Below are 23,563 nucleotides of genomic sequence, written 5' to 3'. Positions count from 1 at the left end.
GGAAAATAAGTATTTGAACACCCTGCTATTTTGCAAGTTCTCCCACTTGGAAATCATGGAGGGGTCTGAAATTGTCATCGTAGGTGCATGTCCACTGTGAGAGACATAATCTAAAAACAAAAATCCAGAAATCACAATATATGATTTTTTAACTATTTATTTGTATGATACAGCTGCAAATAAGTATTTGAACACCTGTCTATCAGCTAGAATTCTGACCCTCAAAGACCTGTTAGTCTGCCTTTAAAATGTCCACCTCCACTCCATTTATTATCCTAAATTAGATGCACCTGTTTGAGGTCGTTAGCTGCATAAAGACACCTGTCCACCCCATACAATCAGTAAGAATCCAACTACTAACATGGCCAAGACCAAAGAGCTGTCCAAAGACACTAGAGACAAAATTGTACACCTCCACAAGGCTGGAAAGGGCTACGGGGAAATTGCCAAGCAGCTTGGTGAAAAAAGGTCCACTGTTGGAGCAATCATTAGAAAATGGAAGAAGCTAAACATGACTGTCAATCTCCCTCGGACTGGGGCTCCATGCAAGATCTCACCTCGTGGGGTCTCAATGATCCTAAGAAAGGTGAGAAATCAGCCCAGAACTACACGGGAGGAGCTGGTCAATGACCTGAAAAGAGCTTGGACCACCGTTTCCAAGGTTACTGTTGGTAATACACTAAGACGTCATGGTTTGAAATCATGCATGGCACGGAAGGTTCCCCTGCTTAAACCAGCACATGTCAAGGCCCGTCTTAAGTTTGCCAATGACCATTTGGATGATCCAGAGGAGTCATGGGAGAAAGTCATGTGGTCAGATGAGACCAAAATAGAACTTTTTGGTCATAATTCCACTAAACGTGTTTGGAGGAAGAAGAATGATGAGTACCATCCCAAGAACACCATCCCTACTGTGAAGCATGGGGGTGGTAGCATCATGCTTTGGGGGTGTTTTTCTGCACATGGGACAGGGCGACTGCACTGTATTAAGGAGAGGATGACCGGGGCCATGTATTGCGAGATTTTGGGGAACAACCTCCTTCCCTCAGTTAGAGCATTGAAGATGGGTCGAGGCTGGGTCTTCCAACATGACAATGACCCGAAGCACACAGCCAGGATAACCAAGGAGTGGCTCTGTAAGAAGCATATCAAGGTTCTGGCGTGGCCTAGCCAGTCTCCAGACCTAAACCCAATAGAGAATCTTTGGAGGGAGCTCAAACTCCGTGTTTCTCAGCGACAGCCCAGAAACCTGACTGATCTAGAGAAGATCTGTGTGGAGGAGTGGGCCAAAATCCCTCCTGCAGTGTGTGCAAACCTGGTGAAAAACTACAGGAAACGTTTGACCTCTGTAATTGCAAACAAAGGCTACTGTACCAAATATTAACATTGATTTTCTCAGGTGTTCAAATACTTATTTGCAGCTGTATCATACAAATAAATAGTTTAAAAAATCATACATTGTGATTTCTGGATTTTTTTTTTTAGATTATGTCTCTCACAGTGGACATGCACCTACGATGACAATTTCAGACCCCTCCATGATTTCTAAGTGGGAGAACTTGCAAAATAGCAGGGTGTTCAAATACTTATTTTCCTCACTGTATATATATACACTCTTGAACAAAATCTTAAGACCGGGGGAAACATTGCAAGTATTCGCATTTCGCGCTGGTGGATCATAACCGGATTGTAAGTACTGCTTCAAAATGCCAAAAGAAGAAACAGGAGCAAGAGACAAAAAATAGAGAGTAGGCAATTTATTGAAAACTGCATTTAAACTCAAACAGGCTGTTCATCAGCTGATCAAAAGTTTAAGACCATAGCCATAAAAAGGTAAAATCTGCACAAAAATATGGCTTTCATGTCATTGTTCTTCAGGCAGTCCTACTGTCATGATCTCCTGATGGCAAAGGCAAAAAGGCTTTCTCTCTTTGAACGTGGCAGGATTGTTGAGCTGCACAAGCAAGGCCTCTCGCAACGCGCCATCGCTGCCAAGGTTGGACGCAGTAAGACAGTCATTTTACACTTCTTAAAAGATCCTGAGAGTTATGGGACAAAAAAGTCAAGTGGTAGACCCAAAAAAATGTCACCTGCACTGAGCCGCAGGATCCAACGGGTTGTCCGTGCAGACACAGGTCGATCCTCGACCCAAATTAAGGCCCTTACTGATGCTGACTGCAGCCCAATAACCATAAGACGTCATCTGCGAGAGAAGGGCTTCAAGAACAAAAAACGTCTTCAAAGGCCACGTCTCCTCCCACGCCACAAACTTGCCCGTTTGGAATTTGCAAGGGAGCACCAAACATGGGACATTGAAAGGTGGAAGAAAGTTTTATTCTCTGACGAGAATTTTTTTTACCTGGACGGTCCTGATGGCTTCCAACGTTACTGGCATGACAAGGAGATCCCACCGGAGATGTTTTCTACGTGGCACAGTGGAGGAGGCTCCATCATGATCTGGGGTGCTTTTTCCTTCAATGGGAAAATGGAGCTTCAGGTTGTGCAGGGGCGTAAAACGGCGACTGGCTATGTGGATCTGTTGCAGTGGGCATCCCTCTTGACTGATGGCCCCCGTCTGTGCGGTAATGACTGGGTCTTTCAACAGGACAATGCTGCAATTCACAACGCCCGCCTGACGAAGGACTTCTTCCAGGAGAATAACGTCACTCTTTTGTACTATCCTGCGTGTTCCCCTGATCTAAATCCCATTGAGAACATTTGGGTATGGATGGCAAGGGAAGTTTACAAATACGGACAGTCAGATCCAGACCGTGGATGCCCTTCATGAAGCCATCTTCACCTCATAGAGCAACGTTCCCAGCAATCTCCAGGAAACAGTCGCATCAAGCATGCCGAAACGAGTGTTTGAAGTGATCAACAAGAACGGTGGGGCTACTCACTACTGAGTCCTTTTTTGACACTTTTAGTTCTGTTGTGGGTTTATTTTTGGGCTATGGTCTTAAACTTTTGATCAGCTGATGAACAGCCTGTTTGAGTTTAAATGCAGTTTTCAATAAATTGCCTGCTCTCTATTTTTTTGTCTCTTGCTCCTGTTTCTTCTTGTGGCATTTTGAAGCAGTACTTACAACCCTGTTATGATCCACTAGTGCGAAATGCGTAAAACTTGCTTCCCCCGGTCTTAAGATTTTGTTCAGGAGTGTATATATATATATATATATATATATATCATTGTTGTCAACGATTGTACCCTGTCAAAGCCAATTTTGTACCATTTTTGAAGGGTCCATTTTTGTATTGTTAAATAAAGGTACAAAATTGTCACCACAGGTACAAGATTGGTCTCTTAAGGTACAAATCACAAGGGTACAAATATGTACCCTATGCCAAGGGTACAATATTGTACCCTTGAGGGTACAGCCCCAGTGACAAGCCATTGTACCCCTAAAGGTACAATTATGTACTTTATTTTCTGAGAGTGCAGGACTCCTTTCTTTTTATCATCAGACTGGCAGAAAATGCACTGCTTCCAGTTAATGGACTCCTCAGCTTGACATACCCCTTCTTAAATATATCTTAAAAATATTATCTACCTTCTCCCTCTTGGCCATATTTTTCGTAAACATAACATCCAGTTCCATTGCTATGCAGATGACACCCAGCTCTACCTATCCACTAAACCCACCACATCCCTCCCTCCCACCCCCGCTATCCAACTGTCTTCAGGAAATCAGATTCTGGTTCTCCCTAAACTTTCTCAAGCTCAACAGTGACAAAACTGAACTCCTCCTTATTGGCACTAAATCCATCCTATCTAAAATAAATGACTTTTCCATCTCCATCGACAATTCATCTGTGTTCCCCTCCCCTCAGGTCAAGAGTCTGGGTGTCATCCTAGATAGCACTCTGTCATTCCAGTCCCAGAATAACATCACACGGTCAGCATATTTCCATTCACGTAACATCTCTCACTTACGCCCATCGCTTTCCCCCAGCAGTGCTGAAATTCTGGTTCACACACTGGTCACCTCCCACATAGACTATTGCAACTCTCTCCTCTATGGTCTACCTGATAAATCTATCCATAAACTACAATTAGTCCAAAACTCTGCTGCCCGTATCATTACCAGAACCCCCTCCATCAGTCACATAACACCAGTCCTGCAGCAACTTTATTGGCTCCCCTTCAAATACCGCATAATTTATAAGATCCTCCTCCTTACATTTAAAGCTATCAACAATTTTGCCCCTAAGTATCTCACTGAGCTCTTCCATATCAAGATACCCACTCGTTCTCTCAGGTCCTCTTCCTCCATTCAGCTCATTCTCCCACATGCTCGTCTGGTTACCATGGGGTTTAGAGCTTTCAGTCATTCAGCCCCACACCTCTGGAACTCTCTGCCCCACTACATTCAACACTCCACATCCATAACCATTTTCAAAACTCACTTAAAAACTTATCTTTTCAGACAGGCTTACTCTATTTAATTTTTAATTTGTTTTGATTGTAATGACCCCACCTTTTCTCTTGTTCTTTTATTATTAATAGTATTTTCATGTTATTTTATTGCCTGTTTTCTCTGATTGCTTGTTTAATGGATTGAGTGTTTTATAATGTATGATTTTGTAAGGTGACCTTGAGTGTTGAGAAAGGCACCTATAAATAAAATGCATTATTATTATTTATTATTAGATTATTGTAATGCTCTATTGGGTGGTTGCCCTGCACGCTTAATAAACAGACTACAGCTGGACCAAAATGCCGCAGTTTGAGTTCTTACTAGAACCAGGAAGTATGACCATATTAGCCAGGTTCTGTCAACACTGCATTGGCTGCCTATTAAACATCGTATAAATTTTAAAATAGTGCTGATTACTTACAAAGCACTAAATGGTTTAGCTCCGCAGTACTTGAGCAAGCTCTTAACACATTATAGTCCTTCACATCTATTGTGATCTCAAAATTCCGGCCAGTTGATAATACCTAGAATACCAAAATTGACTGCTCCTATTTCGCACCAAAACTTTGGAACAGTCTTCCTACCATTGTCCGGGAAGCAGACACACTCTGTCAGTTCAAAGCTAGATTAAAGACACATCTCTTTGACATAGCATTCACATAATACATTATAGACTTCTATAATTCAATGTTAGGCTGCATAGATTAGGTCAGCCGGAACCGGGAACACGGGGACCCATAAATCCTGATGTATTCGTACATACAGTAACCTAATATTAGCTAGCTAGTTTAGCTAGTGTTAGCTAACTATAAAGTAGGCTAGTTGTAGGGGAAAAATACTCTTTCAAACAATCGTCATTTATGACACTGACATGCACTATACAGTAATGTTAGCGACCTGTTAGCAGCAGTCATAAATGTATATGTTGTTGGAATATAACATTCTGAGGTAAAAAAATTAAGATATAGGCTACTTAATATACATGTACCAGATGCTCTGTAAAACAATGTTCTTGAGGGATGACACAGCTGATATAATATGTTGTGTGTTCCAAAACAACTATCCCAGTATATCAGAATATCATATATGACAGACACTATACAGTAATATTAGCTAGCTTAGTTAGCTGTAGTCATATATGTTAGGGCTGGGTGATATATCGCACGATATTGTTATGCGCATCTCGTCAGTAAAGCCGGTTCCTTGATTAGTAGTAAATCGCCATCACCTGCTTTCAGATGGAGCGGTGTTAAATTAAAACTCCTGGGGCTGGGAGTGTATATGAGTCCACACTCAAGAGTGTAAAGTGTTCAAATATGAGTGTTAAATTAACACTGAAGCAGTGTTAAAGTTAATGAGATAATTAAGTGATTAATTGAGTGATGATTGAGCATTATTGAAGACACCTGATGTTAACAAGCAGAATCACTGAAGGAGAAAATCACAAATTGTAAGCCACCGTTATGGTGATGGGTGTTTGCTTTAGTTGGGCTCTTGACCCTTATATGATTACTTTAAATTGTACTGTTGTTTGTCTGCTGTTATTGATTTATAACAGTAAAATGAACAAAGTGAAGTGTGATCTGATGGTGTTGGTTATGTTTTGATATAATCATGCTGTGATCTAAAAAATGAAACTTATTGAGATAGTGTGGTTTAACTTGTTAGCAACAGCTTAGTGATTCTACAGCATATGATTATCATTCCTTTATTTATAATCTAAAATATTTAATAAACGTTGTTCTGATCAAAAGACTTTGAAATAAATTCATTTAGAAACACAGACATCAATAATCAGCCTGTGAATCTCAACAATGGTGACAGTAATAAAGCATGTTGCAGTGGCTGCCACCAATCACAACTCATTAATGGCTCCCATCATGCATTGCGGTATGAATAAATTATAATCTGAATTGTCTATGTAATTTACTTTTCCTAATTGAATATTCTGCTTGTCACCATTGTTGAGATGCATAGACTGAATCTTGACATCTGCGTGTGCCTAAAAGTATGATTTTTTTTTTTTTTTTTTTTACAACATTTAAGAAATCCTTTATATTATATAACAAATTCTGGCCATTTACGCAGAATCACAGTTATGCTGTAACCAACAACATAAATCGAAGTCAGAAAGAAGGATCTTAATGAGTTCAGTGATCAAGTTCAAATGATGATTGTCATAATATAACCAACACCATCAGATCACTTTTTTTTTCTTTGTTCATCTGGCAGTTATAACTCAGATACAACAGCCAAACAAAATCTAAAGTAAACACATAAGAGTCAAGAGTCCAACTAAAGCAAACAATGATCGCCATAACGGTGGCTTACAATTTGTGATTTTCTCCTTCAGTGATTCTGCTTGTTAACATCAGGTGTCTTCAATAATGTTCAGTCATCACTAAATTAATCACTTAATTATCTCATCAACTTCAACACTCTTGAGTGTGGACTCATATACACTCCCAGGAGTGTTAATTTAACACTGGAGTTTTTGCTGTGTACAAAGAGCCGTAGTTAACTGAGAAGCTGAGCCATATCGCATTAATTATCGCTGGCGATACGTCCGCGATATCAATGCGATATGGCTCAGCTTGTCAGTTAACTACGGCTCTTTGTAGTAAATGCCGCTCATTCGATCTCTCCTATTATTACAGCTATAGTAAGTTCTTCATTATCTTCTGCTACTGTTCCTTCATCATTAAAAATGGCCTCTATCTCTCCAATTCTCAAAAAACCTGGTGCCGATCCTAATGATCTAAATAATTATAGGCCCATTTCTAACCTGCCTTTTATATCTAAAATCCTTAAAAGAATAGTAGCAACTCAACTAGAATCACATCTGCAAGATAACGACATTTATGAGCATTTTCAGTCGGGTTTTAGATCCAATCATAGTACAGAAACAGCTCTTATTAAGGTTACAAATGATCTTCTCTTGGCTGCTGATTCTGGTTTCCTGTCTATTCTTATTCTTTTAGATATTAGTGCTGCCTTTGACACTATTAGCCATTCAGTATTACTCGAAAGATTGGCCTGCATTGGAGTAGCTAATAATGTTTTACTTTGGTTTTCGTCTTATCTATGTGACAGAAAACAGTTTGTGATGATTAAGACTGCTCAATCAGAGCCTGTCTCGGTCACTCACGGCGTTCCGCAGGGGTCTGTTTTGGGTCCGCTTTTATTTATTATTTATATTCTACCCCTCGGTTATATTTTTCGTTCCTATGGTATTTATTTTCATTTCTACGCCGACGACACACAAGTATACATATCCACAAGACCAAATGCTTCTTATCCCCCTTCTAACCTTACTAAATGTTTGCAGGATGTTAATATATGGATGACTAATAATTTTTTTAAGTTAAATACAGGTAAAACTGAAGCCCTTCTTGTTGGATCTAGGTCTGCTTTATCTAAAGCTCAATCTTTCCCCTTGTTCATTGATAATTGCCCGGTTAACTTCTCTAGCCAGGTGAAAAGTCTTGGCGTTATTTTTGATGGTTTGCTTTCTTTTAGTTCCCATATTAATAATATTTCACGTACTGCATCTTTTCACTTACGTAATATTACTAGACTTCGTTCTTCACTTTCTCAACACTGTACTGAAGTTCTCATTCATGCCTTGGTTACATCTAGGCTTGATTATTGTAATTCCCTTTTATGTGAGATTCCGAAAAAACAGCTTCACAGACTACAGTTAATACAGAATTCAGCAGCCAGAATTGTAACTCATACACGTTCTTTTGAACACATAACTCCAATTTTTTACCATCTACATTGGCTTCCTGTTCATTTTCGTGTGCATTATAAAATATTACTCCTTACGTTTAAAGCACTTCATAACCTGGCTCCTCAATATTTGTCAGATCTTCTTCATTTGTATACACCTCTTAGATCTTTGAGATCATCTTCTGCAGACTTATTGTCTGTGCCAGACTTCTTGTCTGTGCCAAACTTCAAGATGAGTTCCTTTGGTGGTAGAGCTTTTAGTTGTGTGGCGCCTAAGCTGTGGGATGCATTACTCTTGCACATTCGCCAAATGGATTTCATTTCCTGTTTTAAAGTTCAGATAAAAACGTATCTTTTTAGAATAGCTTTTAATGAAATGATTGTATGATGTGTAGCATCGATGTGTTTGTATGTTTTGTACTTATTGCTTTGTTCTATATTGTAAGGTGTCCTTGAGTGCCTTGAAAGGCGCCCATAAATAAAATGTATTATTATTATTATTATTATTATTATCTGAAAGCAGGTGATGGCGATTTATTACTAATCAAGGAACCGGCTTTACTGATGAGATGCGCATAACAATATTGTGCGATATATCGCCCAGCCCTAATATATGTATGAATACGTTGTTGAAATGTATAACATATTATCTGAGGTAAAATGAAGATAATGCTTACTATACATGTGTTAGATGCTCTGTAGTCTGATATAGCAAGTCTGAGGAAGGGCCATTGGTTCGAAACATCACTGCAAATAAAATCTTTCAACAGGAACTACTTTGTGTGTGGATCACTCTCAGCACCCTTTCTAGTAGGTTTGCAATGTGCATGTCTTTGTAATTCCCAAAATAAATATTAAATGTTTTAATGAGTGATATAAAAAATATTTTTTTGAAGAACAGCTGGAATATGAAATGATAACTTTTCTTACAAAGATATTGCAAGAAAACAACCACATTTTCCTACTCATTTTTTTCCTACTCATGCATCGAAGGGTCAATATGGTAAAGTGTAACTAGCACCATTGGATTCCTTGACCCTTACAGTGTGAGTTTAGCAGTAAAAATCAACATTCCAGTTTATTCAGAAGTCAAGATATTACAATTTTATGGCGGCCATTTTTTTTTACTTCAATATGGCCGCCATATAGACATCTGAGCAAATGCAAACATTGATTTTCTGACTCCTTATACAATAACCTTTCCAAAAATGTATAGTTTAGCAAATCCCCCAAAAATTCCCACAAAGGTTAAAATCGGAATATAATGAACGTGATGAAACTGGTGAACTAGTTCGCGGAAAAGAACTGGACTTCCCGTCACTACGTTACGACAGCCAAAATAAATCTAATGATTAAAATAATTTAAGGGTGAAGAGCCCAACTAAATCGAACACTGATCACCACAATGGTGACTTAAACAAATATTTTTCTCCTTTGGTGATTCTGCTTGTTATCATCAGGTGTCTTCAATAATGGTCAATCATCACTCAATTAATCACTTAATTATCTCAGTAACTTTAACACTGCTTTAGAGTTCATTTAACACTCATATTTGAACATTTTAATGCTCTTGAGTGCAGAGCCAAATAAACTCCCAGAGTTTTTGTTACCTTACTTAAAGAATGTTTGTTCATAAGAAAACTTGCCAGAATGTTGGTCAAAGTTACACTGTTGAGTCAAAAAGTTAAAAACAAAGTTTTAGATGATTAAACTCTCTCTGTCTCTCTGGTATCTTTCTTCCTCAGAATTAGGGGTGTGCTCAAAATATCGATTCTTAGATACATACCGATACAGTATCGACATTCTAGCCCTTAGTATCGATACTCCGCCCAGCCATTAGGGGGCGCAGCGGCGCCCGCGAGTTTAAAAAAACTCATGGAAAATGTCAAAGATTTTAGAAGCGCCGTCGCGAGACTGCGCCCACACCTGCTGTAGTGCCGCGCCGTAAAAAGCGCCGCGCTCAGCGAATCCCGGAACCTTCACCCAGCCGTCAAAGCTCGCCGGTGCGCCCGCCTGCTTCACCGGTTTCATCAGCATCACTTCCTGACGGACAACGGCCGCGGTCTGCCGCCGCTTCTGTCGACGACGCTGATGAGGTCGACGTGCTGCTGCGAGAAGGGGATTCCTGCTCTCTCTTGGCATCAGGCAGTGAGGGTTGGGCGAGCTCTGAGAATCTCGCCCCTCCTGCCCGTGCTTCAACGGGGAAGAGAGCGAGCATCGAGGCGGAGCTCATGCGCGTGCTCACTCAGGCCACGGCGAGCCTCGGCCTCGAGTGGATTACGCCTGAGCAGCCTGCTCACAACCGGCTGGAAGGCTACTTCCTGCCTGGGGAGCGCACTTTACCTGCATCCAAGCCAGCGCCTTTTCTTCCTGAGCTTCATGAAGAAGTCGCTAAGTCTTGGAACTCCCCTTTTTCGGCCAGGACACGATCCTGTTTCTCTGGCGTTCTCCGCTGTCAACGACGCCAAAAACAGAGGCTACCACTCCCTGCCGCCGGTCGAAGAGGCTATTGCAGCGCACTTATGCCCGCCCTCAGCCCTGCTCCGCCGTGCTTTCTCCGCCGCCGGGCAGGCCGCGTCAGCGTTGCACACCATGGCCACGCTCCAGATTTACCAGGCTGATCTCCTCCGCAAGCTGGACGAGAAAAGACCTGACGCAATCTGTGTGCCGGACCTGAGGAGCGCTACAGACCTCGCTCTCCGCGCTACCAAGTCGGCGGCACAGGCCATTGGACGGAGCATGGCCTCGCTCACCGTGTCTGAGAGACATCTGTGGCTGACGCTCTCGGACATGTCTGAGTCAGAGCGCACCGCGTTCCTCGACACGCCGCTTTCCCCTGCCGGCCTCTTCGGAACCTCGGTCAAAGACTTCGCCGATAGGTTCGCTGAGGTGCAGAAAGCGACCCAGGCCTTGAGGCACTTCCTCCCGAAGCGCTCCAGTTCTGCAGCAGGCCATGCGAAACCGTCTGCTCAGAGCTCACAGCCTAAGCCTCCGCCCACTGCCTCCTCTTCACAACGCCGCCAGACCCAGAGCTCGAGACCGCGCTCTCGCTCATCCAGCCGCCAGCGTGGCCCGCGGCCAAAGGTTGCGTTGAAGCCAGAGGCCCCGAAATCGTCCTAGCACGCCTAGGAAAGCGACGGTGTCCAAGTCCCGCTGCGGCCGGACTTCCACCAAAGCTTGCCGCTCGTCCAGTTCCAAGAAATGTGACTGGTCCAGCGTATTTAGCAGCCAACAAGCCGGTTCCATTGCCCGCTTGCCTGCACAAAAAAGCCGTTTTTATGGCTACCCAGATAAATCCCTTAAAGAGTGTATTTTCTGGTGTCCCGGCCACGGCCGATGGTGTTTCATGTGTAGAAAAAATGCCCACTACTCAGTGCCCATTCCTACACACAAGCACAGCCCTTCACACAGGGCTCGCGCACATAAAATCGACTCAGATCGATTGCGCTTTAAACGTAGCAAACGTGCCCACTACCCAGTGCCCACAAACGCTACTTCCCACATGTCTCACGGCCTCTGTAAAAACGAGACCAGTATGCATACGCTCTGCTCACACGAGCAATGCTGTAAAAGTGGTATATGTGCCCGCTACCCTGCGCCCACGTACACACACAGACGTGTCAGTTCCCATGGAACTAGCCCAGCCCTCCCCCTCTCGGTTAAACACTGCAGAGGAGTCGAGCGCGGGCATTCTGCCCGCTGTTATCAGCGCGCCCCCTGCCTCAGATGTCATGAGCGCGACGCTTATGTCACAGCACACCGAAGCCGCTGTATCGCGAGCTGATCAGAGCGCGCTTCGCATCCAGCCCTTAGCTACTCGTGCACATGCGTGGGAAAAGCTTCCCGGGGTTTCGAGATGGGTGCTGAACATCATAAAAGAAGGCTATTCGCTGCAGTTTCGCCGGCGCCCTCGCCGCTACATGGCGCGCGTCGAGACCACGGTAGAATCGAAAGTAGCACACCTACTTCGAGCCGAGATTCTGAAACTGTTGAGCAAAGGGGCTATAGAACCCCGATCTCAAGCTCAAAGCGAAGGGGGGCTTTACAGCAGATACTTCCTGGTGCCCAAGAAAGACGGGGGTCTCAGACCCATACTAGATCTGCGGCAACTGAACAGAGCGCTTGTGAAACGTCAGTTCAGGATGCTCACGACCAGAAAAATCCTCGCGCATGTCCGCCGAGGGGACTGGTTTGTGTCAATGGATCTAAAGGACGCGTATTTTCAAATACAGATAGCTCACGCGCTTTTGTCCCCTGATAAGGGGACACCACTAGCTAGTACGTTCAGACAACGTCTCAGTGGTGTCCTACATAAATCGCCAGGGCGGCCTCAGGTCCCTGACTCTGTACAGGCTAACCAGGCGCCTCCTGATATGGGCTCGCAGCAACCTGCTCTCGCTGCTCTCTCCTAAATATAGGGCCAGAAAGACTGTCCAGGAACCAAGTTCCGACAGGAGAATGGTCTTTGCACCCACAGACAGTCCAGCTGCTGTGGAGGAAATTCGGCAGAGCGGAAGTAGACCTGTTCGCGTCTCAAGAAAACGCTCACTGTCCAGAATTTTTCTCGAAAAGCAAGGACGCGCTAACCCACGAGTGGCCTCGCCGTCCTCTCTATGCTTTTCCCCCCCTCTCCCTCCTGACGCAGGTGGTAGAACGGGTCAGGGAAGAAAGATGCTCAGTGCTGCTTGTAGCTCCACTTTGGAAGAGCAAACCTTGGTTCCCAATTGTGATGCAGTTAGCAAGCACCGCCCCGTGGCCAGTGCCTCTGAGGAGGGATCTCCTCTCTCAAGCCAACGGCTCGATCTGGCATCCTCACCCAGAGCTGTGGTCCCTTCATGTGTGGACCATCAACGGGTACCCGCTGACCTCCCACAGGGAGTGTTAAACACTATCACGCAGGCCAGAGCTCCGTCTACGCGACGTCTCTACACCTCCAAATGGTCTGTGTTTTCTGGCTGGTGCACAGCTCGTGGTGTGTCACCCCTGCATTGTGGTGTGACGGAGGTTCTCTCCTTCCTACAGGAGCTGTTGGATAAGGGCAGGTCCCCTTCCACGCTCAAAGTCTATGTGGCGGCCATAGCAGTGTTCTCTTACTGGGTGTCAAGGCGCACTCCACGAGAAGCATGGCTTCATCGTGGGCCTGGTCAAGTGGGATTGCCTTGCAAGATATTTGTATGGCGGCAGGCTGGGCCTCTCCGTCTACATTTATAAGGTTTTACAACCTAGAGGTTCCCGCACTACAAGCCAGGCTACTGTCGCGCCGCTACGCGAAGCGCCCTCATTGGGTCTGACGTCACTCTAGGTCTCGCTCGATAGGCTCAAGCAGTTGCCAGCAGACCAGCCAATAGGCGCGCGAGCTGTCTCGCCTATGTCTGTATGCTGCCGCAACGCATTTTACATTAATACAAAATTAAAGGATAATTTTTTGGCTTCAGTATTCTCGTGGAAAAGGATTTTCCCCTAGCGTATTCTACGCAGTACTCGTTCCTCTCTCTAGAGAGAACCGAAGTTACGTTAGTAACCGAGTACATTTTAAAGCAAAGGAAGGAAACCAAGGGATCGATAAAACAAATGCAATCTGCAAGCATTGCCAGGCTTCTATACGCTACACCGGTAATACAACTAACCTGCGCGCCCACCTGCAAAGACACCATGCAGACAAGCTTCGCCGCAGCCCAAAAAAACACGGGACCCCACGCAAACTACTTTGGACAACACAACATCCAAGCTTCCATCTAACTCAGTCCGTGCACAGAAGATTACGGAGTCTGTGGTGCATTATATTTGCAAAGGTTTATGTCCCTACAGTGTTGTCGAGAACACAGGCTTTCGCTTTATGATCAACATGTTAGATCCCCGTTATGTGATCCCTACCCGCAGCTACATGACCGACAAAGCAGTACCGAGGATGTATGACAAAGTCAAAGACAATGTTAAGTCAGCCCTGAGTTCTGCCCCACGAGTGGCACTGACTTGTGATGGGTGGACATCGCGAGCCACGGAAGCTTTTGTTACAATCACTTGCCATTAAGTTAACGAGGAGTGGGAACTGATGTCGCACGTTTTACAAACGCGAGCCATGCACGAGAGCCATACGGGGTCAAACATTGCAGAGTTACTGAAAGCAGCGCTGGAGGAGTGGGACCTCGTATCCAAAGACCCAGCTATTGTGATTGACAACGCCGCAAATATGAGCGTCGCAGCGGAGCTTGCCGGTATGTTGCATTTCAGGTGCTTCGCTCACACTTTAAACCTTGCCTCGCAGCGTGCACTGAAGCTTCCTGCTGTCGCTCGTTTATTGGGACGTGTTAGACGGATATCCACCTTTTTTAAGCGCAGTACCACAGCCAGCCATGTACTTCGACAGAAGCAGAAGTTGCTCGAGTTGCCTGAACATAAACTGATCACTGATGTTGTGACGCGCTGGAATAGCGTGCATGATATGCTCGAGCACTTTCTTGAGCAGCAGCCCGTTGTCTCCGCTGCTCTTCTGTCCAACGAGCTTAGGAAAACCGAGAAAGAAGTTTGCACCCTATATGTGAGTCAGACATTACATCTGCGGAGGAGATAGTGGATGCAATGAAGCCCATGAAGATTGCTACTCTTGTAATGTCAAAAGAAAGCTCTCCAACACTGTCAGTTGTGGCCCCTCTTCATGCTCAGCTCATCCAGGATTTCCAAGAGAGCAGAGCAGATAGTGAGATAGTGAAAGAAATCAAAGCGGCTATTTGCCAAGATTTGAGCAGGAGGTACATGGATCAGCAGAAAGAGACCATGTATGTATGTTCAGCACTCGATCCAAGATTCAAAGCTTTACCCTTCCTTCCTGATGATGAACGAGAGGAAATATACTTGAGAATCACTGCAGAAGCTCGAAGCATTCAAGAACTATTTCAGGTAAGCCCTTTCACTGTGTCATTAACATTAGCATTACATGGTTAAAAAAAAAAAAAAAAAACACACACATACATATACAATATATATATATATATATATATATATATATATATATATATATATATATATATATATATATATACACACCAAGTGTAATAAAACGAAATATTCAGTTCATAATTTCAAATTCATAATAGTATGTTAGAGCTTAAAAAACTAAATGGTTTCAAACATATACTTCATGTAAAGCACTATACTAGCAAAACAATATATTGTAAAGGTTTGTCAATTCATCGCATTAAATAAAAGGCAAACAAACTATTATATGTCTTTGAATATGCTCTTTATAGAATTAACTATGGGTTTATTGATAAAAAGTCGGTATTTTGCATAATAGGAAGAGGCTGAAGTGATACCAGGAGAGGAGGACAATCATGTGGAAGACAAGGATGACATTCCTGCCAGCCCACCACCCAAGAAGAAAAAGGACTTGTGCTGTTTGGCTGATCTGCTTGGTTCAACTTACAGTGCAGGTCCTGCGGTGAGACACAGAACCACACAGGCCCAGGCAGAAGAGGAGATGTCAAGGTACAAGGAGGCACCACCCCTGTCTCTTGCTGAGGGAAGTCCACTCAGTTGGTGGAAAGAGCACCAGAATGAATATCCACTAATGTCACGCCTTGCCAAAGTGTACCTGTGCATTCCAGGGACTAGTGTCTCCTCGGAGCGCGTTTTCTCTACGGCAGGCGATATTGTAACCGCACAGAGAAGTGTACTAAGCTCAAAGCATGTTGACCAACTTCTGTTTTTGAACAAAAATCTTAAGTCATAGGATAAAGCTAGCATTACCAAGAGTATCCTCAGGTTATTGTTTTGTTGCTGCAGTGATTTTTGTTCAACCTGCCTTTTTGAGGAGAAACCTGGTTTAGCCTTAATATTTTAAAAATCCATCCTGTTATGAGGTAGATTTGTTGTTGTGCCAAATGTTAAAGCAAGATGTAGCATTTAAGTGATTTCATAGTGAAATATGTTATGGCAGTACATGGTGTCACAAAAAAGAATTATAAGAAGATTTAATAGGAAGTTAAGAATAATAATAATAATAATAATAATAAGATTTTGTGCTTGTGTGAGCTCAGACTGTACCCTTGGAAAGTTAAATGTTGACTTGTGGTAATTTCCAGATTAATACAATTTGTGTACAATTAATCAGAGCACTTAAAGTTGCAAATATTTAAGCAAAATGCACTTTGTTATAATGCACTTTTGTCTTCAATAAATTGAAGAAAAATGCAGAGTTCTGTTTGTTGAGTAAATGTGTTCAGCATTAACTAATTGCCTCTGGCCCATGTATTTTTATTGAATCGTATCGAATCGTGTCACATTGTATCAAATCATATCGAGACAGCTCTGTATCGAGGTACGTATCGAATCGTGGCCTGTGTATCGAGGTATGTATCGTATCGCCAGGTTCTCCAAGGTATACAGCCCTACTCAGAATGTCTTCATCTGCCCAATGTTTTTCTGTTTACCTGCCAGGCACGGTGCCAGAGTTTCACTAAAGCTGCCATGGAAGTCTCTGCATTTGTGTTTGAACACAGACACAATACCTTGACATTTGAGAGTATCAGTTGAATTCAGTTTAATTCCTCCCATTGTCTGTTTTTTTCCTCCGAACTTGTTGTGAACAACAAACCTTTTGTCATATTCCATGATAGGAATATATTTATTTATTTAGAATATTTACTCGACCAGGGCTAGTGGAATATGTTTGAATAACTTTAACACAATGCCAATATCGTGACAGCATTGTGCATTTATTATAGTGGTGATCTCCCTGAAGCAATCCTCTTTATCTTCACTGAACCTGAATGACCAAACCACTACATTACATTAAACCGAATAAAATAAAATAAAAATTGCTGAATGTTGAATAACTTATATAAAAAAAAGCTGAAAATTGCTTAACTTATTTTGATGAGTTAAAGCAATGTAAAAACATATGTTGTCATAACTTATTGTTCAAATCATTTTCTACAGTGTTGATCCTAAAGAGATGCTGGGGAACCGGGTGCAAAAGCACTTCCACAAAACATTGATTGTATGTGCTGAAAACTGAGACATTTCTTGGAGTCCTTCTCAATCGTACCCAGTCAACACTGATCTCACAATGATCTCTCTATATGATCACAATGTGAGTCACCTCAGCTAGAAATATTATTGGACGTGGACTCCAACGTCGCTCAGGCGTAAAATTTTGGTTGAAAATGAACATTGGGTTGACGTCGAAACATTTGTTTGATGTCAGGCTCTAATGTCATTAAACAACTCCACAAACAGCATTACCAGATATTAACAGAGGTTTAGATGTTGATGATTTATTGAAAATAATAGTTTGGTTTGATGTCGTCATTATAGTGATCAGTGTTTGATTTAGTTGGACAGTTTAACTCTTGATGTTTTAATGTTAAAATTTCTCTGACTGCTGAAACTCTTTATCATGGCAAGAACAGTAATGCTGGGGCCACACCAAAATACATTTAAAATCTTATACGATTTTCAAAATCTGAGAGACCACAAACGTAGGGGACAAAAAATCCTAGATTTAACAGTTTTGCTCCTATAGTGTGTGGTGTGCCGTGATGTGAAGAAAACAACACCACACACGAACAGATTTTCGACCAGAGTCCTGACATTTTTAACTTTAGATTTAGTTTGGCTGCTGTAACTGAGTTATAACTAGGGCTGGGCGATATATCGCACAATATTGTTATGCGCATCTCGTCAGTAAAGCCGGTTCCTTGATTAGTAGTAAATCGCCATCACCTGCTTTCAGATGGAGCGGCATTTACTACAAAGAGCCGTAATTAACTGACAAGCTGAGACATATCGCATCAATATCGCGGACGTATCGCCAGCGATAATTAATGCGATATGGCTCAGCTTGTCAGTTAACTACGGCTCTTTGTACACAGCAAAAACTCCAGAGTTAAATTAACACTCCTGGGAGAGTATATGAGTCCACACTAAAGAGTGTTGAAGTTAATGAGATAATTAAGTGATTCATTTAGTGATGATTGATCATTATTGAAGACACCTGATGTTAACAAGCAGAATCACTGAAGGAGAAAATCTCAAATTGTAAGCCACCGTTATGGCGATCAATGTTTGCTTTAGTTGGGCTCTTGACCCTTATATTATTAACTTTAGATTTTGTTTGTCTGCTGTGTCTGAGTTATAACTCTCAGATGAACAAAGAAAAAAAGTGATCTGATGGTGCTGGTTATATTATGACAATCATCATTTGAACTTTGGTTTTCATTAATGTTCTTGGTTACAGCATAATTGTGATTCTGCATAAATATCCAGAATTTTAGATAATAGAAAGGATTTCTAAAATGTTGTTTAAAAAAAAAAAACTCTCTTTTAGGCACACACAGACGTCAAGATTCAGTCAATGCATCTCAACAATGGTGACGAGCAGAATATTCAATTAGGAAAAGTAAATTACATAGACAATTCAGATCATAATTTATTCATACCGCAATGCATGATGGGAGCCATTAATGAGTTGTGATTGGGGGCAGCCACTGCAACATGCTTTATTATTGTCACCATTGTTGAGATTCACAGGCTGATTATTGATGTCTGTGTTTCTAAATAAATTAATTTGAAAGTGTTTTGATCAGAACAAAGTTTATTAAATATTTTGGATTATAAGAAAAATACTGAAAATCATATGCTGTAAAATCACAGAGCTGCTGCTAACAAATTAAACCAAACTATCTCAACAAGTTCCATTTTTCAGATCACAGCATGATTATGTCAAAACATAACCAACACTATCAGATCACACTTTTCTTTGTTCATTTGACTGTTATATATCATTAACAGCAGACAAACTAAATTTAAAGTGAATGTATAAGGGTCAAGAGCCCAACTAAAGCAAACACTGATCGCCATAACGGTGGCTTACAATTTGTGCTTTTCTCCTTCAGTGATTCTGCTTGTTAACATCAGGTGTCTTCAATAATGTTCAATCATCACTAAATTAATCACTTAATTATCTCATTAACTTTAACACTCTTGAGTGTTAATTTAACACTGGAGTTTTTGCTGTGTAGTAAATGCCGCTCCATCTGAAAGCAGGTGAAGGCGATTTACTACTAATCAAGGAACCGGCTTTACTGACGAGATGCGCATAACAATCTCACGATATATATCGCCCAGCCCTATTAATAAGCCTGTTAACAAGCAGAATCACTGAAGGAAAGAAGAGAACAGAAAAAGAGACGAGCAGAAACACAAGAACTACAACTGACTTCAGACACAGCCTTAGATGAAATCAACTGAAGAGAAAAGAAGACATTAAATCTGTGAATATCTCAGCAGAGGAGGATTAAACAACTCCACAAACAGCATTACCAGCTTCACTTATTACTAACCAGACTGACTTTATTTCTGTCAGATGGCTACAGAAGTTTTTTATTGAGAATTAATAGAGGTTTAACTCTAATGTGTTTTATTTTAAGTCACCATAAGAGTGATTCGTTTTTCCATTAGTTAGGCTCTTAACTCGTATTATATATTTTGTTTTTTTGGGCTGCTGTGACGGTGTGTTTGTCAAACACATTTGCAGTAGCAAAGAAAGGTAAAGTGAAATGAGATCAGGTGATGATGGTTTTATAATCATCATGAAATAACTTGTTTCACTAATGTCTTTGCAATCTAACAATTGTGTTGATCATTAATATTTTCACATCACAAACCCTGTGTTTCTGCAGCATGAGATCAATACTGCCCTACAAAGGCAAAAGACCTTAAGTCGCTAGAGTGTGGAACTGAGAAAAATGACTTTAAAGATTTTTAGTTGTCCCGCCAAATTAATTATAGGTAGGACACTGGAAATCTGGCAAATAGATGTTTTAGTAATGAAAATTATATACATAAAAAAATATTGAGCTCAAACTTGACTTTTGACCACTATTTTAAAGTTACTGTACTCTGCCTTTGTATTGTCAGCAAAAAGTGAGAAGTCATGCCAAGGCAAAAAGCAGTAACTTCCACATTATCAATATTTGGTTGCTGATCACCATTAACAAAATCATTATAGTAACACCTGTAGGGCTGGGCGATATATATCGTGAGATTGTTATGCGCATCTCGTCAGTAAAGCCGGTTCCTTGATTAGTAGTAAATCGCCCTCACCTGCTTTCAGATGGAGCGGTATTTAGGGCTGAGGAGATATTTAAGTGATTAATTTAGTGATGATTGACTATTATTGAAGACACCTGATGTTAACAAGCAGAATCACTGAAGAAGAAAATCACAAATTGTAAGTTACCATTAAGGTGATGGGTGTTTGCTTTAGTTGGGCTCTATCTAGACCATTACATGTTTACTTTAATATTTACTGTTGTTTGTCTGCTGTTATTGAATTATAACAGTTAGATGAACAAAGTAAAATGTTATCTTATAGTGGTGGTTATGTTTTGACATAATCATGCTGTGATCTGAAAAAGGAAACTTATTGAGATAGTTTGGCTTAACTTGTTAGCAGCAGTTTAGTGATTCTTCAGGATATGATTATCAGTACTTTACTTATAATTCAAAATATTTAATAAACATTGTTCTGATCAAAACACATTCAGATAAATTCATTTAAAACACAGACATCAATAATCAGCCTGTGAATCTCAACAATGGTGACAATAATAAAGCATGTTGCAGTGTCTGCCACCAATCACAACTCATTAATGGCTCCCATCATGCATTGCGGTATGAATAAATTATGATCTGAATTGTCTATGTAATTTACTTTTCCTAATTGAATATTCTGCTCGTCACCATTGTTGAGATGCATAGACTGAATCTTGACATCTGTGTGTGCCTAAAAGAGTGGTCTTTTATTTTTTTTAAAACAACTTTTAAGAAATCCTTTATATTATATCAAAAATTCTGGGCATTTATGCAGATTCACTAACCAACAATATAAATTGAAGTCAGAAAGAAGGATTTTAATGAGTTCAGTGATCAAGTTCAAATGATGATTGTCATAATATAACCAACACCATCAGATCACTTTTTTCTTTGTTCAACTGGTGCTTACAATTCAGAAACAACAGACAGACAAAATCTAAAGTTAATAATATATGGGTCAAGAGTCCAACTAAAGCAACCAATGATCGTCATAACGGTAACTTACAATTTGTGATTTTCTCCTTCAGTGATTCTGCTTGTTAACATCAGGTGTCTTCAATAATAGTCAATCCTCACTAAATTAATCACTTAATTATCTCATTAACTTCAACACTCTTGAGTGTGGACTCATACACACTCCCAGGAGTGTTAATTTAACACTGGAGTTTTTGCTGTGTACAAAGAGCCGTAGTTAACTGACAAGCTGAGCCATATCGCATTAATTATCGCTGCAGATACGTCCGCGATATTGATGCGATATGGCTCAGCTTGTCAGTTAACTACGGCTCTTTGTAGTAAATGCCGCTCCATCTGAAAGCAGGTGATGGCGATTTACTACTAATCAAGGAACCGGCTTTACTGACGAGATGCGCATAACAATATCGCGATATATATCGCCCAGCCCTAAACACCTGTATAAAATCTAGTGATCATGGCATTTATTTTGTATGATTTACAATTATTTATAGCCATCTACTTATTGCTATCCTGTGCTTTGGTTGCATTCTGATGGCATTATTAATACATTTGACATGACAAAATACCTCCATAGATATATTAGTCCAGCGTTGACTCGACCGCGTTTAGGGCGGGGCTGAAGGCGAAGTTTTGGCACTCTGCCCGCTAGTTTGCCAAGCTTTAATTCTTGGTTGTATTCATCTGATACGGCAATGTGTAACGTTTTTCTGTTAACTCTGCATAATCCTTCGCGATCGATATCGCACGTTTGTCGATGGAGCGCGGGTTCAGACCATACTAAATGTTCTGACCGCAATTGTGCAGGACAAAGCTCTGAGGACATCAGAAGTTAGAGGGACTGATGACAGCTGTACAAAGTACACAGGCTACACCATAATTTAAATTTAATGGACAGTAAAACAAAGGCAGAACACCGTACAGTCTGGTAGGTAGCATTATTTGATAGAACACCGGCACAGTAACTTCATATTGACGCGCGGCTAAACAAAGGCAGAGCACCGTAACTCAACTTGAGCGTTCCAAAACAAAGCCAAAGAGCGGTAACTGATGTTACGGTGTTCTGCCTTTGTTTCTCATGGGCTTTTGGAAGTTACTGTTAAGACAAATTATTATTTTCTCGAAAAAACAACGGAATTGATTCAAGATAATTATCCACATGATCAAGAAGGTCTTGAATGTGCCAAAAATATAAATAACTCATTTTCGACCAAAAACAAAGTTACGGTCTTTTGCCTTTGCACGGCAGAATATTATAACAGTCAGTTTAAAGCTTTTAATAAACATGAGATCAGCCTGTGAATCTCAACAATGGTGACAATAATAAAGCATGTTGCAGTGGCTGCCACCAATCACAACTCATTAATGGCTCCCATCATGCATTGCGGTATGAATAAATTATGATCTGAATTGTCTATGTAATTTTCTTTTCCTAATTGAATATTCTGCTCGTCACCATTGTTGAGATGCATAGACTGAATCTTGATGTCTGTGTGTGCCTAAAAGTATGATTTATGTATTTTTTTTAACAACTTTTAAGAAATCCTTTATATTATATAAAAAATTCTGGGCATTTACGCAGAATCACAGTTATGCTGTAACCAACAACACAAATCAAACACATAAAGTTCAAATGATGACTGTCATAATATAACCAACACCATCAGATCACCTTTTTTCTTTGTTCATCTGGCAGTTATAACTCAGATACAGCAGCCAAACAAAATCTAAAGTAAACATATAAGGGTCAAGAGTCCAACAAAGGCAAACACCCATCGCCATAACGGTGGCTTACAATTTGAGATTTTCTCCTTCAGTGATTCTGCTTGTTAACATCAGGTGTCTTCAATAATGATCAATCATCACTAAATGAATCACTTAATTATCTCATTAACTTCAACACTCTTTAGTGTGGACTCATATACTCTCCCAGGAGTGTTAATTTAACTCTGGAGTTTTTGCTGTGTACAAAGAGCCGTAGTTAACTGACAAGCTGAGCCATATCGCATTAATTATCGCTGGCGATACGTCCGCGATATTGATGCGATATGTCTCAGCTTGTCAGTTAATTACGGCTCTTTGTAGTAAATGCCGCTCCATCTGAAAGCAGGTGATGGCGATTTACTACTAATCAAGGAACCGGCTTTACTGACGAGATGCGCATAACAATATCACGATATCGCCCAGCCCTACTTATTAAGGCTTAGATGACACCATATTTAATAGACAGAGGTTTTTTGTGTCTCAGATAAGGTCCAGTTCTGGTTTATTTCTTTGCTCTTGGCTGACATGTGGCTTTGCTATGGCCTGCTTGTGGCCCAGATCTGGAAAACAGGAGTGGG

This window comes from Leuciscus leuciscus, assembly GCF_965113295.1.
Source record: "Leuciscus leuciscus genome assembly, chromosome: 1".
Lineage (NCBI taxonomy): Eukaryota > Metazoa > Chordata > Actinopteri > Cypriniformes > Leuciscidae > Leuciscus > Leuciscus leuciscus.
The sequence above is the reverse complement of the archived record's forward strand: the minus strand, read 5'-3'. Positions refer to the sequence as shown.